Genomic DNA, 22,438 nt, shown 5'->3' with positions numbered 1-22,438 from the left:
CCAGGGCTGTGATCCCATCTGATGTCAACGCCATGCTCCTCACTGAACCGTGCAGCCTTCCAGGGCTCGGGACACGCCTGTCCTTCCCCACCCCTCCTTGCACTTGTGCTCATAACAACAACGGTAACAGTCAACTAGCCTCTACTTACCAGTACCACATCTTATACACATCCTTTCCAGTCACGGTTGGACTTGATGATCCTCATTTGACAAGTGAGGAAGTGAAGCTGGGGGAGGTCTATGGCCTGACCAGACCGCACAGCAGGTTCAAGCTGCCTGGTCCCCTTCACCTCCCCATGCCCCATTTCCGGCCTCTGGCTCCTGAATTCCCAGATTCCACTTTCTCTAATCCTGGGATTAGTAAGGAAGGGGAAATGGCAGAGTAGCTCAGAACGAGATGCTCTGCATGGAAACTTCTCTGAGCATCCTCAGGCCCTACTCCTGCCCGCCCCATCTCTCTTTACATCCCAGACTTCCATCTTTCTTAGCCTCAGGCTTGGGGTTTCGGGGACCGGGACTGTGTGGCAGGGCTGAGGAGGGTCTGGGGCCCATGGGCACATGGGGGTGGTGCGGCCAGGCTGCAGCCCTGGGCTTCCCATCCCTGGTTGTACCAGGGAGGGGTGTGGTGAGTTGGGGGAGGGGAGGGGGCCCTAGAGAGTGGGAGCATGTCTCCACAGGAAGCCAAGAGTCTCAGAGGAGGACCGAGAATGACTGGGCCTCGGCCCAGTCCTAATCCCTCTGTACACATTCCCTTCCCTAAGGATTTTCCTTCAGAAAAATCTGTTTAATTTTCCCAGCTCGGAGACAATGAGTAGAAGGTTTGGGGTGGAGTGAGGATGAGTGATGGGGAGGCCAGTGGAGCAAATGGAAAAGCCAGTTTCTGATGTACCTCTTCCCCCAAGAAGAAACCAGGAATGCCAGCCATCTGAGTACAGACAGCAGAGCTCCTGACCAGCCATATGATCAAAAAGTTTGGCTGCTGAGTGTCTCTGCTAGTTTATTTTGTTGTTCACGTGTGTTCTCAGAATAGGAGACCCCAAAGACAGAAACTGCATATGTCCGGCACAGGAAATCTCATATTGGTGAATGTAATTATTGTGGTGGGGTGGACAGGGGCGGCGGTGGTCACCGTGGTGGAGGCCATGGTGGGTGTGATGACGGTGGCTGTGTGGTGGTGGTGGGGGTGGTCACGATCCCGGGAACCCTGAAATCATGGCAGGGGTGGGACGGGAGGGGGCTGAAGGGTGAGCTTTGTGACCTGACGCATCTGGGTCCCATCCCTGTCTCATGTTCCTCTAGGGGTCACTTGGGAAGTAAAGCCTCTCTGAGTCTCACTTTCCTCATCGGGAAGATGGGCATCATTAGGGCTATTGGTGAAGCTCAGGTGCCCGTGGGGCGGGCGCTGACTCCCTCCGTGCTGCTCCATCTCCGGGGTCCTCTGGTCCCTCTGTTTGCCCTGGCTCCTTCCCTTCTGCCCACAAACTTCCCCCAGTAGTTGTCACTGGCTCTTCCCTTAAATCACCACCTCAATTCCTTCCTGCAGAGCCCCACACATTCTAAAAAAGAAGTTTGCACACATCGCTGCTTCTTCCTGGCCTCCCACTCACTCCCCAACCCCTTCTTAGCAGCCTCCGGGTTCCCGACACTCTTGACGGAAATTGCTCTCGGAATGAGCAGAGTCCTCCTCCAAGCCTCAGCCTCAATGTCTTGGAGGAAATTGACCCTACAATCCTCAAGGCTTTGAGAGAGCCTCTTCCCGGGATGGCTGGGCCTGCCTCTCCCTCCTCCCCACCGCCTGGCGCGTGTTCTGCCTCCCTCTGTCCCCAAGGACGTGCTCTGGTGGCATCTCCTGGCTTTGCTCATGTTCCTCCGGTGCTGCCTGGTGTGAGTCCAATCTGTGCACAGACAGCTCCCAAGTCCATGTCTCTGTTCTACAAGATCGCCTGGTTAGAACCCCACTTCTGGCCACTGTAGAGTTTTCTCTGCTGGATTCCCTCCAACCCAGTAAAGGAAGGTGTCCAGTGCCAAACTCACTGTGTTCTCCCCTGGTCTACCTGCCCACTCCCCTTCCTATCACCCTCATCTTTCCTATAAATTTCCATCCACCCACCAGTCCTGTCAATTTACCCAGGTCATGGTTCTTTTAAAATGAACAGGGAATTTAATTTTATTTTCAAAACATTTAGACTTTGTTCAAAACATAAACTCAACATTTAACTTTGCCCTTTGAATGTTTATAATCCTGATTAGCCAACCCTCTTTGGTATTAAAGTCAATGCATTATATAAATCCCAGATCTTTTTTTTTTAAACTCAGAAACATAAACTCTGCTGTGACAATCCATAACATGCTAATCTATGTTGTGCAAACTGTTGGCTTAAAAAAAAAACCAAACACCTTTTTAATGCTGTTGCAAATGTCTCAGAAGTGTCCTATACATCATGGTGCAAAACAGGAGACTAGGAAATGTAGATTAACCTTACAGCTGAAGGTAATTAGAGAAGTAAGAAATATATATAAATGTAATAAAGAATCTGCCTGCAATGCAGGAGACCTGGGTTCGATTCCTGGGTCAGGAAGATCGCCTGGAGAAGGAAATGGCAATCCACTCCAGTATTCTTGCCTGGAAAATCCCATGGACAGAGGAGCTTGGCGGGCTACAGTCCATGGGGTTGCAAGAGTCGGACACGACTTAGCAACTAAACCACCACCATATATATATACACATGGGTATATATATATGAAAACACAAGACAACAAGAGACTGTTTAAAGCATCTAAGTGCCAGTAAGATCAATAAGGCCCTAGAGAATCACTGGGCTGAGATGTGGAGATGAGGGGGTTATTCCTGGTTTCAGAAATGCTTTTCCTTTGGGAAGGAAGGAAACAGCTAAGATGCTGCAAGGTTGATCAGTGCTTTTGAGTGCATCCTGGGTGGTAAGAGATAGGCCTATCAAGAGAAGTGTTTGGGGACCCCCCCCTTGCTTTGAATGGGGACCCTAAATGCAGCTCAGCTCAGACTTATCCTAGTTCATAAGATTGGATTAAGGTGATCCAGGACTGGCAGTGCCTTCAGGCTCTTGTAAATCCTCTTTGGAAGAAGTTATCATCCTGGGGTTAGATAATTTCTACAAATGATTTCGCAAAGACAGTGTCCAGGGCATAAACACACAAAACAAAATCTCACAAAAACAAACAAAAAAGACTCCTCTCAAAACCCAAAAACCAAAAATGAGACACACGATGAAACAATACAAATATATAGTATATAAGAAAAACATATATAACAACCTCTCTAGATGTTGGAGTTATGCATGCAGATTTAAAATAAAAAATGTAGGGAATTCCCTGGTGGTCCAGTGGTTAGGTCTTGGCGCTTTCACTGCTGGGGCCTGAGTTAAAAAACTTTGTAGAGGACTTCAGATCATGCAAGCCTCATGGTATGGAAAAAAAATGCTTAGCATGATCGAGGAGATAAGACATAATTAAGAATTTGGCAGATTGGCAAGGATGCGGAGAAAAGGGAATGCTTGGCAAACTTGGTGGGAATATAAATTGGTGTAGCCATTGTGGAAAACAGTATGGAGACATTTCAAAAAATTAAAAATAGGACTACTATATTATCCAGCAATTCCACTCATGGATATTTATCTGAAGAAAACAAAAGACTGATTAGAAAGATATATGCACCCTTAACGATCATTGCAACATTATTTACAATAGCCAAGATATGGAAGCAACTCAAGGGCCTGTTAGGAGATGAATGGGTAAAGAAAATGTGAGAGAGATATATAAAATGGAATATTACTCAGCCATAAAAAGAATAAAATCTGGCCATTTGTGACACCATGGATGGACCTAGAATGCATTATGCTAAGTGAAATAAGTCAGACAAAGGCAAATACTGCGTGATTTCACTCAGTTCCGTTCAGTTCAGTCGCTCAGTCATGTCCAACTCTTTGCGACTCCATGAATCGCAGCACGCTAGGCCTCCCTGTCCATCACCAACTCCCGGAGTTCACTCAGACTCATGTCTATCGAGTCCGTGATGCCATCCAGTCATCTCATCCTCTGTCATCCCCTTCTCCTCCTGCCCCTAATCCCTCCCAGCATCAGAGTCTTTTCCAGTGAGTCAACTCTTCACATGAGGTGACCAAAGTACTGGAGTTTCAGCTTCAGCATCATTCCTTCCAAAGAAATCCCAGGGCTGATCTCCTTCAGAATGGACTGGTTGCATCTCCTTGCAGTCCAAGGGACTCTCACGAGTCTTTAGTGGAATCTAAAAAGTTTAACAAATGAACAAATAAAACAAACTGGAATAGTTATAGATACAGAGAACAAAAAGGCCAGAGGTGAGGGGACAGGAAGGGAAATAAACAGCTCGGGGGGATTAAGAAGTACAAACGTCCAGTTGCAAAATAAATGAATTATGGGTAAATGCACAGTGTGGGGAATATAGCCAATATCTATGTAATATTTTTGTATGATGATGTGTCATAACTAAACTTATCATGGTGATCATTTTGAAATGTATAGAAATACCAAATCGCTATGTTGTGTAACAGGAGCTAACTTAGTGCTGTAGGTCAATTATACTTCAAAAGCAAACAATTATAGAAAAAGAGATCAGATTTGTGGTTAGCAGAGGCAGGGTGGGGGTAGGTGGATTTGGAGGTAGGCAGTCAAAAGGTACAAACTTTTAGTTATAAAACAAAGACGTATTAAGGATATAATGTATAACTTGATAAATGTATATAATTAACACTGCTATGTGTTATACATGAAAATTGTTAAAAGAGTAAATGCTGGGGATTCATATCACAAGAAAAAAATTTTTTCTATTAATTTTGCATTCATATGAGATGATGGATGTTCAGAAAACTTGAGATGATCATTTCATGATTTATGTAAGTCAAATCATTATGCTTTACACTTTAAACATACAAAGTGCTGCATGTCAATTATATCTCAATAAAACTGGGAAAAAAAAGAATTTTAGCAGAGAATTGAAACTATTTTTTTTTCAAAATGGAAATTCTAAAACTGATACTAAGAATTCAAAGGATAGGTTTAACAGCATACTAGACACAGCTGATAAAGAAACTTAGAAGTTAGATGAGAAAAAAATATCCAGAATGAAGGTTGGGAAGGTAAAAGGATAGAAATATAGACAGTCTATTAGACTAGAAGAAACAGTGAAAAGCTCAAGCGACTGGGATAGAAGCAAGATATGAAGGGATAATGGCTGAGAGCTTCCAAAAGCTGATAAAAGACACTGATCCATTTATTCAGTACACTCTGAGAGCCTAAATCGGGATAAGCAGAAGGGATATACACCTATGCCTATATGAATAAAGTGAAAGTACATTTTTACTATTAGATAAAACTAAAAGCTGAAAATTAAAGATAAGGAAAAAATCTTAAAAACAGAAAAAAGCAGTGCTCGCTTCGGCAGCACATACTAAAATTGGAACAATACAGGGAAGATTAGCATGGTTTCTGTACAAGGATGACATGCAAATTCATGAAGCGTTCCGTATTTTTACTACCTAGCAATCTCACTCCTAGGCATATACCCTGAGGAAACCAAAATTGAAAGAGACACATGTATCCCATTGTTCATCGCAGCACTATTTACAATAGTTAGAACATGGAAGCAACCTAGATATCCATCGACAGATGAATGGATTAAGAAGTTGTGGTGCATACACACAATGGAATATTACTCAACCATAAAAAGGAGTGAGTCAGTTCTAATGAGGTGGATGAACCTAGAGCCTATTATACAGAGTGAAGTGAGTCAGAAAGAGAAAGACAAATACTGTATTCCAACACATACATACAGAATCTAGAAAAATGGTACCGAAGAATTTACAGGGCAACAGTGGAGAAACAGACATAGAGAATAGACTTATGAACATGGAGAGAGGGGAGGAGAGGGTGAGCTGTATGGAAAGAGTAACATGGAAACTTACATTACCATATGTAAAATAGATAGCCAATGAGAATTTGCTGTATGGCTCAGGAAACTCAAACAGGGGCTCTGTATGAACCTAGGAGAAGGGGGTGGGGAGGGAGATGGGAGGGAGGTTCAAAAGGGAGGGGATATAGGTATACCTATGGCTGATTCATGTTGAGGTTTGACAGAAAGCAACAAAATTCTGTAAAGCAATTATCCTTCAATAAAAAATAATTTAAAAAAAAAACAGAAAAGCAGAGATTACATTCAAAGGGATAACAGATTGGATATACAACTGATTTCTTAATGGAAAAGAGCGGAGGCCAAAAGACAGTCGGATTCTTTAGAGGGCTGACAGAAAATAACCACCAACTTATTTTTCAATACCCAGAAAAAAAATTCAAGTAAAGAAGAAATAAATACATTTCAGTCTAATAAAAATCACAAGAATTAGTCACCAGTGGGCCCACATTAATAGAATATTTTCAGGCAGAAAAAAATAATCCCAAATGGGAGGTCAGAGGTGCAGAAAAGAATTAAGACCAATGAAAATGGCAAATATGTGAGTAAATATCAAATAATACTGGTTGTATAGAAAAATAATATGATAGTGTTTGTGGGGAGTTAAAGCCCCAAGGTCTTTGCCTATATTTTAAGGGAAGAGAGTAAAAGAATCAGTTAATATTAGGATTTGTTAAGAATGCATGCTGTAATCTCTGGGTAACTACTAAGACATTGTAAAAGAGTAAATAACTTTACAAAATAATGGAGGAAGGTAACTGGATGAAATAACAGATGCAAAGAAAGGGGAGAGGAAACAGAATAGATGGAATGTATAGACGGTAAGATTTAAAAAAAGGAAAAAATAGCAGATTTTAAACCTAAAGATAATTTTATTACATGTAAAATTTTCCTATTCAAAGGCAAAGATTCAGACTTATTTTGGATAAGAACAAAATTCAACTATATACTGCTTACATAGAGTTACCTGAAATACAAAGAGAAAGGATGAGAAAAGGTATAACATATAACACTAACAAAAGCAAAAGGCTAGTGTAACTACATCAAAATAAGACTAGATTTTAAAGCATTACTAGGTATAGAGTTACTTCATATGATATATGGAGAAGGTGATGGCACCCCACTCCAGTACTCTTGCCTGGAAAATCCCAGGAACGGGAGTGCCTGGTGAGCTGCAGTCCATGGGGTCGCAAAGAGTCGGACATGACTGAGCGACTTCACTTTCACTTTTCACTTTCATGCATTGGAGAAGGAAATGGCAACCCACTCCAGTGTTCTTACCTGGAGAATCCCAGGGATGGGGGGCGCCTGGTGGGCTGCCGTCTATGGGGTCACACAGAGTCGGACACGACTGAAGCGACTTAGCAGCAGCAGCAGCAGCATATGATATAAAGCTGAATTCACTGTTGCTGTTTAGTCACTAAGTCACATCCAACTCTTTTGCGACTAGGAAGATGTAATAACTCTACATTTGTATGCACTTGATAACTTGGCATCAAAACATAAAGTAAAAATTGATAGAACCAGTTATTATACTTCAGATTCCTTCTCTGCCTTCCGGGGGTCACAGAACCGAAGCATTTCAGCAGTCAATGTCCTCGCTCAGAAATATCCTACCTAGGACTTGCTTGGTGGTCCAGTGGTTAAGACTCTGAACTTTTAATGCAGGGAGGTGTGTGTGGGTTCGATTCTTGGTGGAGAAACTAAGATCCCACATGCCTGCCGCATGATGTAGCCAAAAAGAAAATGAAAGAAATATTCTACCTAGTTCACTTATGGAGTCACTTTTAGACAGGGAGCTGTCTTGGCTAACTCATGTCACCTTGTATGTAAAGAATGTGTGTTGCAAGATACAATCAATGCCTTGCCCCATCTTACAGGTACTCACCGTTTTCCTACACAGCTACCTGGTAGCTTCCAACTGCAAGCACCTGAGACTATACCTGAGGACTTTTTCTGGCTGTAAAGCCTGCTCCTGCATGTGGAGCATTCCAAAAGTGCCAGAGAGTTAATGCTCCCAGGAGCAACCCCTCAAACAATGAATGGTGTGAGTCAGTGGATAAATTCTCCCAGCTCCTTTGCCCTTTAAGGATTAACTCAGAAGTGTGTGTTCTCTACTGTCTCTCAGAGATTTCCAGCAAGACTGATCTTTAGTTGCCCACAGGGGTAATTGGCTTGATGTAACACTTTTTTTTTTTTGCTATCCTCCTTTTCCTGCCTGATTTCTCCATTCCCCTACTGTTTATCTTTGAGATCATCTCCCAAACAAATGATTTTCAAATCCTTTGTCATCTTCCTCTTTTTTTTTTTTCTTCTCTGAGTGGCATGTGGGATCTTGGTTCACTGACCAGAGATCAAACCCGTGCCCCTTGTAGTGGAAGCACGGACTCCCAACCACAGGACCACCGGGAATTCTCTCAAGTCCTTTTCCTAGGGTCTACTTCCAAGGGAACCCAAACTCAGATAGTATCCCTGGTTTAAATGCTGAGGACATGGCCAATCCCTGCAATGTGGCTTGGCTCTGAGGTGGTCTCCGTCTTCTCACCCCATCCCCTTGATCTTGTTCTCATCCACGACATCATGTGTGTCTTTCTTGAGGAATGTTCAGACCGCAGTTTCCTGGCCGTATAATTTCCCTCCCATTGCTTCTCCATAGGCAGCCTCAGGAAACTTGCTATGAAGCAGAGAGCTCACCACTGCCCGCCTTCTACTCCGATATCTTCAGTGGCTTCCTATTGCCTGTAGCAGAAAATCCTAACCCTTAATTGACATGCAAAGTCCTCTGTGCTCTAGCCTCAATTCACCTTCCAACTCCTTCCCATCCTCCACTGCTTTCTCCCCAAAGTCTGTGCTTATTTCTCATCGACCTTCACTCCTGGGCATCAGTCCTCGTATCCCATCATTTCCTATTATGCTCTCTCCAACTTTCAGAAGTCACAGGTCTACGGAAGTGGAAGTGTTAGTCCCTCAGTCATGTCTGACTCTTTGTGATCAGATGGATTGAAGTTCACCAGGCTCCTCTGTCCATGGAATTAATTCTCCAGGCAAGGATACTGGATTGGGTAGCCATTCCCTTTCTCCAGGGGATCTTTCTGATCCAGGGATCGAACCCAGGTCTCCTGCATTGCAGGCAGATTCTTTACTCTCTGAGCCACCAGTCCATGAGCCAACTTCTAAGCCTCTGCTTAAATGACACCTCTGTGAAGCCTTTGCATGGGTCTCACTTTAGTCTTTTACTCTCCCATAGTGCCTCAAACTTGGTGACTGCTGGTGGAATACTGAACAGATGACACTGATATTCTCAAGAGGGAGAATGCCTGGGTTCCCCTCGTGGGATTGCCTAAAAGACAAATGCGCATGTAATCCTGGGCCAGTCCCTTATCCTCCGTGGCTCTTAGTTACTACAACTACACAGTTAAGCACTTTCAGCTAGAACCAGTGTTTATCCAATGAAGGAAGGGATCTGTCACTGTGCAGATTGCCTTGTGCACTGTGGGACATTTAGCATCTCTATCCCACAGCACTCAATGCTGAAACACCCCTAATCATTGTTCCAGTGAAAAAGGCTATTATGTTTTTGAATACTCTAGAGCATCTCCACCAGACTGGGCGATTCCTTAGGATCTTCTAAGCTCAGATACTCTTTGGTTGCTATGAAGAGATCTCGGTAGCCAGGAACCATGCAGAGGTCTGGGCAGTGGGTCAATGATGGGGAAAAAGCTGGAGCCAGACTGGAGATGATGCTCAGGCCATGTCCTGGCACCTGAAGACAGAACTGGGGTCCAGCATTCTAGCCTTCAAAGGGGCACAAACTCCTTGCCGGCTCGGGTTGGACTCCCGATCTGAGGGGTTTCAATCTTCCCTGATGGGCTGGCGTCCAGACAGTAGGTGATGCTCCCAATAAAGAATGGGTCACCCACAGGACTCTATGGGGCTGGCAGGGCCAGGACTCGGTTCGGGCTTGGCTGGCATCATGGGCTATCAGTGGACCTGGAACAGCAAGTGAAAAAGTGAGTGTTCTTACACAGGCCATCATAGGAAGCTGGGTGGGGTGAATGGGGACAGCTATGACATGGGGAGCAAGAGAGGGCTAGAGACCGACCACTCACCATGTGGGCAGTGACTATGGCTGTAACAGCAGCACTCCTACTGGGAGAGGCTGCAGACACACTGAATTGTCTAGACTGGGTAGTGGGGACAGGGTGGAGGCAGAGAAAGGTTGCCATGTTAGTGGGAGATGAGAGGTGGCAAGGATGGCTGAGACAGCTGCAGGAAAGCCTTTCCCCAGATGGAGCGCATGGCTGGGGCTCCAGGGAGAGTTGCCCAATGTTGAGAGCTCAGGGTGAGTTTTCAGGAGGTTCTGGGAATGGCTCCATTCATTGATTCACCGAGTTATCCATTCAACAAGTATTTCTGGGGCTGGAATGAGACCACCCCAACCTCATACGTGTTCTGGGATCATAGTTCATCCGGTGTGAGGTGTCAGGGCTTTGGTGACTGATAAAGGAAGAACGTGGAAGGAGAAGAATGTGTCAATATTTATCCAACTGGGACCAGGCAAGACTGGTCTGAACAGAGGCGGCTGGCCTTAAGAGGGTGAGGGAGGGGGAGAGCTGGAAAGGTACCACAGCCCCTGGATCTCATGCACACAACCATCATAGCCTCTAACTATTTTGCAGAGGAACAGAGGCCCATTCCTGAGTTCAAAAGGGCATTCCTTCGGGCTCACCCAGCTTGAACAGTCCTGAGAATCTCCAGCTGCCCCTGATCGTGAGGTTTGCAATCTTTAGATCTCAGGGGGTGGCTGCCAGAGTGGGAGGCAGCCACTGTGGCCACCACGGTCCTTCTGACAGCAGCCCCTGTCCCCACGGTAACACATCCATCAGTTTGCTGCAAGTCTTTCGACACAGCCGGCCTCCTGACATCTGCTCACCCTTGGGCCAACTGATAAAACCAAGATTTTGGACTTTCCACAGTAAGGACCAATTCTTAGTGACTCCACTAGGCACTCAGACAAGTTAGCTAATATTTTCTGAGTACTCATTCTTTGCTTGACACTGCACTCAGCAATTCAGAGATATTAACTGAATCAATCTTCACATTAACCTGGGAGTAGGTACCATTGTTAGATCCATTTTACAGATGGGAAAACAGAGGTATGGAGAGAGTGGGTAACTTGATAACTGGCAAACTGGGGCTCAAATCCAGGCATGCTGATTCCAGAGGCTCCAGAAGACTGGCAATAGGCTGCCTGAAGCAGACTGCACTCCCACCCCACCCGCCCAAAGTTTAGAATGGCCGGATTGGGACTCCCCCAAAGCCTGCAGTCAATTTCTGGTCATACCACCAATTAGCTCTGTGACCTGAAACTTGTCCCTCACTCTCCCTGAATCCCCATTTCCTCCCTGGTTGAATGAAGGGGTTGAACTGCATGATCTGGAGCTCAGTTCCAGCTCTGACATTTTAAGAGGTTTCATCAGGCTAAAATAAGCAGCAGGAGGCACTCTGTGGTTGGGAAAGGGCAGCCTGGGATGTGCGTGCGTGGAGGCCGGGAGGCTGCCGTGGTGAGGGGGTGTAGAGGGCTAATTGTGAGTGCATGAGCTCAGCTGGGGGTCACTTTCTCCGTTTCGTGCCCACAGCTGGCAGTGAGTCACTGATGGGTCATCAGCCACGACAGGGCTGCCAGAGACAGGGCAGACGCTGCGCATAGATGAAAGACCCGTCCAACCTGGTCCCAGCCTTGGGGGTCCCAGGTGGCTGCGTGCTCTTCCCAATTCCTGTCTAGCTGCTACTGCACCCTTCTAGGAGGTGCTCCATCTGTCTCCCTGAGCAGAGCACCCCTTCCCATCCCAGCTTTGCCAGCCATGGCCCTGGCGCTGGGTGCCCTCTGTGTGGCAGGGGTGGGCTAGTGGCAGATAACACATGGTCCCTACTCTTAGGAAGCCCACAGGGGTGGGAGGTGTATCTAGGCACGGGCTGGGCACATGTCTCAGGCTTCTGAGCTTGCCAAGGCAGGGGACTCAGAGTCAAGGTGCTGCCCTCTGCCCATCCCTAGGCTCTGCAGACCAGGTCATTGGCCAGGGGTCAGGTTCCTCCTTCCCAACCACAAACTCCACTCTGAGGAGGAAGCTGTTGGAGGGGCCCTCGACCTCAGGTTAGACTCCTGTCAAGGGGTCATCCTCTGGGAAAGTGGCCCAAAGCGGGTTCTGGACGGTGGCCTCCTTGGAAAAGCTGGGAGGTGAGGAGTCGGGGGGAGCTGCTCCCAAGACGCCTCTCTCCGGGCCTCACCGTATCATTCAGCACCACACGTGTGGCGCTGCTGGAAGGAACAAAAGCGCACTTTCTTCCACGTGCACGTGTGCGCACGTATCTGTGCTTCTGCAGACCCTTGTCAGTACAGACCAGCTGCACGTGTGTGTGTGTGTGTGGCAGGCACTTGCCTGTCTATGTGTGAGGAGTGTGTGAGCCTGTGAGTTGTTCTTGTCACTGGCTGGCACCACTCTTTGCCATTAGTAACATCGTCATTCACGGGGGCCAGGTCACCAGAGCCTTGGAAGAGGCCCCACCCGACCAGCCTTGCCCAACAGCCACAACCCGTGGCCCATTTGCCCCCCGGCCCCCCTCCCTGCATGCGGGCTCCTTATTCACCACCCCACCCCCTCACATTGCTGACCAGGCAGCCGGGCAGGACCCCCTCCTCTGTCTTTTACTCTGCCTACAGCATCTTTGGCACTGGAGCCACCCCCTGGCTCCCTCCTCACCTCCTCACTTCCCCTGTCATCCCTTCCTCATCTGTTCAGACTCAGCATAGACACGGACTCCTCCTACAGGAAGCCCTCCCAGATCTTCCTCTTTGCCCTCAGACTGTAGAACCTAAGACGGCACACCCCACGTGGAATTTATCATACGGTTTTTAGAGACTAAAACTCAGTACATCTTTTTAAATGAATGATCTCTGTGGGCTTCATATTTTTTATCTGTAAAATGAAAATAATACTATTTGACACCAGCGTGCTGAAGAGGGAAGTAGATGATGAATGTGAATTTCCTGTCACTGTGCAGGACATTTTACAGATGCTCTTCATGTCCCTGCCCTTGAACGTTTATGGGTACATCTTCTTTTCTGTTTAAAAACATCATACGTTTTCAAGGCCTTTGGCCCCAAAGCACAGCTGGCTTCTTGCAGCTCAGGTCTCTACTGGAATGTCACCTCCTCACGGAGACATCCTTTGATGACTCTAAACAGCCCCAGCCACCCAGCACTCTCTGCTCCCATGGTTGTCTCCTCGCGACCTGAACTTGATTCCTTTGTGACTTGTTGAGTTGTCACTCACTCCCTAAAACATGTGCACCACGAGGGCAAAGACCTAGGCTGACTCTTCTGTTCCTGGAACCCACAGTGTCCAGAGCCATGCCTGGCACATAGCGGCGATCCTGGAGTTTCCAGGGCTCAGGCTGTGAAGTCTCTAGGGGACAAATGTCAGTGTGTGCATGTGTGTGTGTGTGTGTGTGTTAGTTGGGATAGAGGATGGGGAGGTAGCTCGGAGGTGGCTCTGCCCCATCCCCCATCATAAATCCCAGGGAGGTGGACTTGGGGAGACATCTATGTTCCCCCCACATGCTCTCTGGGGGAAATCAGGAACATGGACACTCCAGGACTGCTTGGGGTATCAGTGGGCAGTACCTACTTTACCTGGTGACTCCTGAGCACAGTCCATCTGCCAGCTAGGAGGGACAGGGCTGCTTCTGCTGTTCCCCACTTTGCAGGGACCCTCCCCACTGCTCTAAGCCAGGGCCCCAGACCCAGTCCTGCCTCTTATCACGCCATTTTCTTCCCTGTGTGGTATCTGCTCATCTTCTCATTCTCCTGTCTCCAGAGTCTGACAGGTCTGCTCCCCACTGCATTCTTGCTGGTCACCAAATCCTCACACTTCCAGCTTTGGGGGTGCTGGGAGGCTCCCTGTGTCTCCTGTAGTGGGGAATGCTACCCCACTGGGGCTCAGCCCCCACTCTGTCACTCTGGCCCTCATCCTGGGGCTGGCGAGAGGGATTCCAGAGAAAGGCTGCCAGAGGCTTCCCCCTCCTCCTATGCCTGCTGCCCCTCCTGCTTGGGGAGGGCACTCAGTCCCTACCAAGACTCTGGCTCAGAGGGTTTGCATGGACCCAGCTTTGGACCTAGGCCCTTGCCCAGCCTCAGTGGTGTTACCTTGTGTCACAAGGACTCCCCCTACTGGCTCTGCCCCCACCCCGACCCCCACCTTGTGACCTCTCAGCCCTGCTCCCCACACCAGGGCGGCCCCCAGTCCCAGCCTCATCCCCAGTTCTGGAGCTCCCAGATGTGGCAGGGCCCCAGAATGTTTGCTCAGGGGATTTCAGGGTTCAGAGGTTTGTGAAGTGTGCTCTGTGGAGTGCCCTGGAGCCATTCTACATGCACACGTGTGTGTGTGTGTGTGTGCATGTGCGTGTGCACATGTGTGTGATGGATTGAACCCTGGGGCTCTGGACCCCCACTCCTATTTTGACCATAAAACTCCAAACTTTTTCAATGTCACCAGTGGAGACGCCACATAAGTTACTATTTAAGTAATAGGATCCATTATTTTTTAAAAAGAAAGGTTCGCAAACCATGAAACCTAGAGCAAACTCATTTCAGGTATGGGGAAACTGAGGCCCAGGGAGCAAAGGACTTCTCAAGGTCACAGTGGAGTCAGTGGCAGGGCTGGTACCATACCAGGCTGCCTGGCTCAGAGGCTGGTGTTTTTGCCAAGACCAGGCCGAAATGTCCCTCTCAGGAGGTGGCAGGTGGGGGCCGGGTGCCAGGAAGGCCTCGTCCAAAGAAGTGCGTTAAGGTCACAGGCTCCCCACCCCTCGGGCCCCTTGTGAAGTGCCTGGGAGAACAGTTGCCCTGGAAAGGTCGCTCAGTTCTGAACTTGAGGCTTGAGGTCTGGGAGTGGAAAGGGGCTGGTGAGGAAGGAAGAGTGGAATGGGGTCGGGGACAGGGGTTCATCTTCTGGGTCAGTCATGCCTCATCCCTAAATTAAAACACCACTAATAAATCACTTCTTATTAAAAAAACAACAACAACAACAACACCAAATGCCCTTCTGTCATTCTGAGACTGCTTCTCCATCCCCTACCCCCCCATCCCCGTGATCACTCTGACAGTCCTCCTCAGGAAGATGAAGGCACCCCCCCACAGTGCCTGTCCCAGTGGAAGCCGCCCCTCGCCCCAAGCACCTGACTTCCAGGCAGAGGAAGCCGGTGGCAGGCATAGAGGGGGCTGGGTGGCACTGAGGTGATGACTTCAGGGCTGGGAAGGCTGTGAAGAAGGGGGCTGGCATTTCCATCTCAGGAGTCCTGTGGAACCTCCCCCTACTGGCAACAGCAGGAATGGCACCGTAGGGGGGCTTGCAGCACCCCCCGCCCCCCCACCGCCCGGAGTCTCTTCCTAGTGGACGATGGGCACCTGGGAAAACGCTATGGAATGAAGAGTTGTGTTCATCCTCCTCCTCTAGCCCCTCACAATCACCAGCCTCGGCTCCCCCGCCGCCCCCAACACCCCTGTCCTTTAGAGACTACAAGGACTGAGTTATTCTTAGTAGGTTTCATTCATCAAAGCATGACAAACGGTGTCCTGGAAGGAATGCCTGGGAGCAGCTGAGAGCCAGAGGGGTTGGGTGGGGTGCAAAAGCCTCATCTGAGGGGAGAATCCAATGCCTTCAAAGAGCTCTAGACTGAGGGGAGCCATGGCCCTGCCCTCAGGGAGCTCCCTATGACAGAGGGTGCTACTCCCGCACCCATTCATTTAGCCCTCAGTGAAATCCCAGTCTGAGTCAATATCCTGCCCTCAAGGAGCCTGCAGTCTGATGGCAGAAAAATACCATGTCACCCCTGCTGGAAAAGATGTGGTGCCTACCCAGGGCAGAGATTGACATGCAAGATGAAAAACCGGGCTGCCAGAGGGGTTCTCAGAAATATAGGCAGCCACCACCTGTGGGGAGCCTAAAGAGGGGGCTGGAGGGACACTCAACTCGGCATGCTTAAGGAGAAACATGCAAGAACCACGAAGGGGCAGCAGCGCCGACTGAGATCCTAGAAGATGAGGGAAGATGTGAAGGCTCAGGCCGGGTGGGCTGATCTAAGCCAAGATCTCAAATGCCTTTGGGGACTTAGTCTGGCCACACTTGTCTTTGCCAATGAGGAGGGCAGCCTGCACTGTCATAGGATCTTACGTTCAATATAAAAACCACATACACACTGAAGGCCAAACAAAATCTCACTAAAGGTTAAACTTGGCCCAAGGCCATGAGTTGGCAACCCCTGGGCATCAGGAAAGAATTCCTGATAGAAGAGAGGTTTGAGCCTAGTTTGGATGAAGAGGCTGACAGACAAGTTGCTCCCCTCAAGTCCTGGCCACCAGGCTTGGATTCTGTGTCTTCAGGGCCTCCTCCCACCCTTCCTGGGATGAGAGACTTGAGCCACTCTTCACCAGTTCACTTGCGACCAACTGGCCACAGCTGGTCGTCTGCCAATACTCCCAGTCTGTAATGGGGATATCACCTTTCTTCGCAGAAATGCAATTCCCCTGTTAGGAGAAGGAGCCTGTCCGACTCTTTAAATGAGCTGATCTGAAAGTTCTGGCTGGGTGGCCTTCCCTAAGAGCCTTACTTCTCTGAGCCTCATGTGCAAAATGGGATATTATTGCCCAGGTGCCCTACCCACCCCTGCCCCAAACAGTTAACTTTCCAATGGACCTCAATGGAGAAAGTCCTGCCCCATTCCCCACTCTCCCAGTCCCTTCCAGCAGAGATCTCAAACACTATAGCCTTACAGAAGGGGAGGGGCCCCTTCAGGCCTGGGGTCAGGTTTCCAAGTCCTGCAGCTCCCCATTCCCCATCCTAGGTGGGGTCTCCTAGGTCTCTCCTGGGACCAAGGGTGCAGTCCCGCAGGGCGGCAGGAGGCTATGGGAGGGGCCGAGGCGAGCACTCTTGGGGACAGGGGGCGAGGGACAGGGGACAGGTGACGGCGGTGTTCCAGGACCGGGGAGGGACGGCCTAATTATGGCGCGTTGGCCCAATGCCACTGAGAGCCGCGGAAGAGAGCGGCGGTGGGTAATCAGAGCGCATTAGCAGCGCCCCTGAAATACTGTAATTTTTCCGCGCGCTGCGGGTGTGTTGGCGGAGGTGAAGCGATGCGGGCTCGGCTCTGAGTCAGACTCGCGGAAGCCCGGGTGGGGACGCAGGGGACGGCAGAGGCTGCAGAGAAGGGACTCTTGCCCGGGGAGGCGCCGGCACTTTCCCCGGGCGAGGAGCCACCTGTCCCGGGGCTGCTGGCGGAGCTTCCCCACTTCCGAGGACACAGTGGGCGGGGCCTGGGGCGGGGCAGCGAGGGGCGTGACCAGAGCCTCGTCCCCCCTCCAGGGGGCGCTCCTAGGTCCTGCGGCTCTTTCCCCAGCTTCGAGTCCGGTCCCCTGCACCCAGCCATGTGGCAGGCTCCCTGCGCGCAGGTGGACTGAAGGAGATACTGATGCATCGTGCGAGGCAGAGGCCCCCTGAATTCGGCCAGAGTCGGGCCAGTGAGAAGAAAAAAAAAGTCAGAAACATCAGGAAGGGAGTGGGAGAAGGGAGTTGAGGACGTGTGTTCCAGCAGAGCCCTGAAGTCAATTCTAGGGGAGCCAGAGGGGAGCGAGCAGGGGGCTGAGGCTGGGAGGGGAGTTTATTTATTAGCCAGATTAGCCAGTATTAATGGCGGAGCGGTGGTGGCCGGCGGCGGCCGGGGACATAGCTGGCATAGCTGGCATAGCGGCGGGGCCTCCCGCGGCGCGGGGCTCAGGCGGCTTCAAAGGGGCTTAAAGAGGCCCGTGGTGGCACTGCCACGGCCCCGCGGGGGAGGGCGTGGGCGCGGGCGGCGGGGGAGAAGGCTGCTATTGTGCACCGAGGGATTAGGGATCTGGCCTGGAAGGAATTTTAAACTGCTTCGAGCCGGCGCCCCAGGACTCACCTCCTTCACTGCTCCAGGAGCAGGAAGCACGCTCAGATGTTTACTTCCATTTCCATGTCTGTGTGTGTGTGTGTGTGGGGGGGGGGTGTCCTCCTGCCCTCGGACTAGGGGCATCTGGGGTTGTCAGCTTTGGCAAATAACAGTACAAGACGTTCAGTTATGTTTGAATTGCAAATAAACAATGAATACTTTGTATAAGTATACCCCATGTATTATATGGGATATACTTATACTAAACAGTCATTGTTTATCTGAAATTCAGATTTAAGTGGATTTTTTTTTACGTCTTGTATTTGTTTTTCTAGCAGTCCTAGAATCACCGAAATGTCTAGTCTGCGTCTGCAATAGATTGGGGGCTTCCTAAAAATGCAGTGGGGCTGTGTGTCTCTCTACCTTGGGATGGTACGTTTTCTGAAGCCAGATGCTGTGTTTCACCTTTCTGATGGAGTTCTGATGGTAGAGTGCATATTTCCATCACAGTAGAAGCTTCCTGAGGACAGAGGCTGAATTTCAGATTGGAGCTTTGAGGTCAACGTTTGTGCCTTTATCCCACTGCAGGTTCCTGAGGCGGGGTCTTCGTGCCTCCTGGAGAGCAGGTCTCATCTCTTCTCTTCCCAGCACGTGGAGGCCCCTCCCCCTACTGGTATAGCGTCCTGCCTACAGGGGGCGCTGGGGGCCCAGAGGACTGAACTGCAGCTGGATGGGTCCTGTTTCTTGGCATTCAGGGTTGCAGGTTCTCTAGAGCTGAAGGACCTGGGGACTTGGAGGGTGGGTCTTCATTCTGTGTGGCTCTCGAACTGATCCTGACCCCCCTGCCTCAGCAGAAGCTGTGCCCAGCGTGTGGGAGAATATCCGAGTCTGGTTACCCACAGTTTTCTGCCAGGAAGGGGCAGGGTGGCCCTCAGTGCAGAATGGCACTGCACCCCTCCTCTCTCCCCATAACCACTGCTGCCAAGCTTCTGTTGTCCATCAGCCCCACAAACCCCACCACCCAGCCTTTGCCTGTGCTGTCCTCTGTAGCAGCACCCTCTCTTCCTGTCCTTGGGGACAGCTGACGGCTCACCACACCTCCTGGATGCTCTGGCCTTCAGCACGGTAGGTATGGCTATGTAGGATGCTTGTGCCTGGCGGTCTTGTGGTGAAAAGAGACCTCTATCTCCGTCTTCACCAACCTGGGCCACAGGGGCCAGGGAGGGGACAAAGGTGGGGGTGGGGCCAGATGGGAAGGTGGGGGGACCGTAGGTGGAGGGGACACAAGATGATGCCTCTGCCACCCTCTCCTCCCCCTCCACCCCCACTGTCGCCCCTTTCCAAATCCCCTTGTCCCCCCGGGGCCTCTGAACTCTTTTCCCTTGAAGCTCAGGGAAGCCCGGGAGAAGCCGTTTCCCACGGTCACAGCCTCAACCACCCCCACCCCCTGCTCCTTTGGCCGCAGCCACCTCAGCCTCTGCAGAGCACAGCCTGGCCTGCTCCGTCCCAGCAGGGCCCCCTCCTTGATCCCGGGAGCCTGCTGCTGTGAGTGGCATCATCACCCCACTCCTCAGGCCGCCCAGTCATCAGGTCAGCAATTAGCTACTTCCTCCTGGCTGCATGAGGCTGCATGAGGCCACCGAACGTCACAGCCCCTCCCCCTGCCAGCCGGCAGCGGGAGTGCTGGGGGGTGCCCCCACACTTTGTAGTCTGTGCCAAGTCCTGGCACGACCTTCTCCCCCCCGCACCCCCGCCCCTCACCACAGTCTACCGAGCGCTGGGGTACTGAGCCTTTCATCTGGGGAGCCTGGAGCTCCCCCCGTTCCTGGGGGTGGGAGAAGCCATGCTGCGGTCTCCCCCCGCCCCCACCCCACCCCGAGTCGCCCCATCCCATTGGGTGAGAACATGGCTGCTGTCTGGGTGGGGTGATGCCTGCTCAAGGGCACCGCAGTCCTGAGTTCCTGAGTGAGCGGGTCTGGGCCTGAGACTCAGGTGTGCCTGTCCCCAGTCACAGGCGGTTTTCACCAGGCTCTCCCCTGGGCCGGGGGCTCTGCCGAGGATGGTGGCGGTGACCTGGTAAGCGGGAAGCGGTGGGGCGGCACCCTGTGGACACCCACACACGTGGGGGGCAGGCTCTTCTGAACCCCCACAGCGGCTCACACACCTGCACCAGGGCACACTCACAGATGCAGCCTGCAGCCATGCCCCCGGGTGTCCCAGGCAGGGAAACCTACCCGGAGGTACGCCACACACCCCCTTCTCCTGTGTGCACACAAACCAGCCGACATCCTCACAGACAACAAGCTCACCATCACACCAAAATGAAAACCAGGACCCTACAGAGGAGCCCAGGAAGGTAGGATGAGAGACCACCACCAGCCCCTCTCCCTCCACGGATCCTACCCCATGGGCCAGGGTTCTTTTTGGGGAAGGGTGGGAAGGGAATGTAGTGGGCAAGTGGGAGCAGCTGTGTTCTGAGTTTGGAGGTGGGGGCTGGGGATGGATTTCCAGAGAGAATAAGAAAGTTCCAACAAATATAAACAAATGTGTGGCATCTTAGGCAGATCGTCTAACTCCCTGGGGCCTCAGCAATTGTATCTGTAAGATGGGGATAATGAGGGCCCTCTTTAAACTTGGTAGGGAAGTTTAAAGGAGGTGACTGGCTCAGAGAAGATCCCCAGCCCACATAACTGTTGAGGAGACCCTCCCAATGTCCTGTCTCTGGGTGGTGGTTTTGCCTACCAGAGCTGCCCTGGGGAGAGAAGCAGCTTTCATCCGGGGCCTTACCTGACCATGTGCTCACCGCTGGCTTTCTTCACTTCCTGGGGTCCAGCCCTGGTTGTGTGTTGGGCCTGATGGGTCGCTGCTCCGGACTGGCCTGAGGGCAGGGCCTGGGAGGGGCTGACTGACTGCCCCGCCCCTACTTGACTGGCCCAACAGGTAGCTGAGTGCTGGCTTCCAGCCCAGGGAGGGGATGAGTCAGCCCGCACCACCCCCATCCAGGCAAATGGGGTGCTGGGGATGGGAGCTTGGGTGGAGGGGCCTTCTAGGAACGTTCCTGGAAGAGGACCTGGGAACCACGCTGCTGCCTGGAGCCACCGCCTCGACCTCCCGGGCTGTACCCAGCTCAGCAAACACCCTTGTCTTTGCTTCTCACAGTCTTCCGCCCTCTTGACTCATGGGGCCGCCTTGCTACCTTGCCACGTTTCTCAGCCCTTCCAGAAGGTTGTCCAAGCCATGGACACAGGGCACACATACATACATGCTCTTGTACATGTGTCCACAGCCACATAAGGACAACCAGACACACGTTTCCACAAGCATTCACACATACATACTCTCACTCTTCCCTTACACTTATGCACACCCACACTGACACGCAATTTCACACACAAACTCATGTACACCACACACAAACTTGCAGAGTCATAATCACCATTGTGGGTTGAATTGTCCTCCTAAAAGATATGTTGACATCTTAGTCCCCAGTCCCTTCAAAGGTGACTTTAGTTGGAAACAATGCCTTTGTAGATGTAATCAAGATGAGATTTGACTGGATAAGGCCCCTAATCCAATGACTGGTGTCCTCTTAGGAGAGATTTGTAGACACAGAAATAAGGAGACCCACAGGGAAGAAGGTCACATGATGATGGAGGCAGAGATTGGAGTGATGCGGCTCCAAGCCGAGGAACACCAAAGACTGCCTACACCCACCAGAAGCCGGGAGAGAGACACTGAACAGGCTCTTCCTAGAGTCTCCAGAAGCAACCAGCCCCGCCAGCGCAGTGATTTGGGACTGTGACCTCTTTTATTTTTTTATTTTGGCTGCACTGAGCAGGTTGGGGGGATCTTCGTTCCTCAACGAAGGATTAAACCCAGGCCCTTGGCAGTGAGAGTGTCAAGTCCTAACCACTGGGCCACCAGGGAATCCCCCGGCCTTCTTAATTATGAGAGAATAAATCTGTGTTGTTTTAAGCCACCAAGTCTGTGGTAGTTTGTTATGGCTGCCCTAGGAGATGAACACAATCATACATTCACACAGTCACGGTGGCTCTGGACGCAGGGACGAGGCGAGTGGAATCCCTCTTGGAGGCTACTCTGTCTCTGTTCTCCTTCCCCTGTGACTGGTCCAGTGGATGCAAAAACGTTCATGGCGCCAGGCAAGAGATCAATTATGTTTCCTCCCTCCTTCCCTCCCTGGAGTTCTTAACAAGGCATTCCCTTTAAAATATGCTCTCAAGAATGGGCAGCCATGGTTATGCGCCCCAAAAGACATGTCTAAGGAGGCTGTGGCTGCTTTAATGTTATGAATTAAAAATCGGAAACAACCAAACGTCCATCCACAGAACAGATCAATCAGTCGCGGCATAGCTAGTCAGTGGGAGGCTACTCAGCCATGAAAAAGAAAGAACTCGTGTTGCTGAAACAACATGGGTGACCCCCACAGACCTCATGTCCAATAAATTGGGCCAGACACAAAGAGCGAAT

General features: G+C 50.6%; 2 long non-coding RNA genes and 1 other non-coding gene across 3 annotated transcripts; 2 read left to right on the top strand and 1 right to left on the bottom strand.

Moving 5' to 3' along the window:
• Positions 1-2,138: 2,138 nt before the first annotated feature.
• Positions 2,139-20,774, bottom strand: LOC121817413 (uncharacterized). The gene is made up of 2 exons (XR_009597727.1): positions 20,738-20,774; positions 2,139-9,970 (listed from the first exon to the last, which is right to left on the bottom strand). It is a non-coding gene; the product is annotated as an uncharacterized LOC121817413 (long non-coding RNA).
• LOC114109795 (U6 spliceosomal RNA) lies at positions 5,442-5,544 on the top strand. Its single transcript, XR_003586370.2, has one exon. It is a non-coding gene; the product is annotated as a U6 spliceosomal RNA (small nuclear RNA).
• On the top strand, positions 19,236-21,925 carry LOC114109620 (uncharacterized). The gene is made up of 2 exons (XR_003586231.2): positions 19,236-20,306; positions 21,544-21,925. It is a non-coding gene; the product is annotated as an uncharacterized LOC114109620 (long non-coding RNA).
• Positions 21,926-22,438: the final 513 nt, after the last annotated feature.

This window comes from Ovis aries, chromosome 20, assembly GCF_016772045.2.
Source record: "Ovis aries strain OAR_USU_Benz2616 breed Rambouillet chromosome 20, ARS-UI_Ramb_v3.0, whole genome shotgun sequence".
Taxonomy (NCBI): domain Eukaryota; kingdom Metazoa; phylum Chordata; class Mammalia; order Artiodactyla; family Bovidae; genus Ovis; species Ovis aries.
Note: the sequence above shows the minus strand (reverse complement) of the source record. Positions and strands in the feature narration are given on the sequence as shown.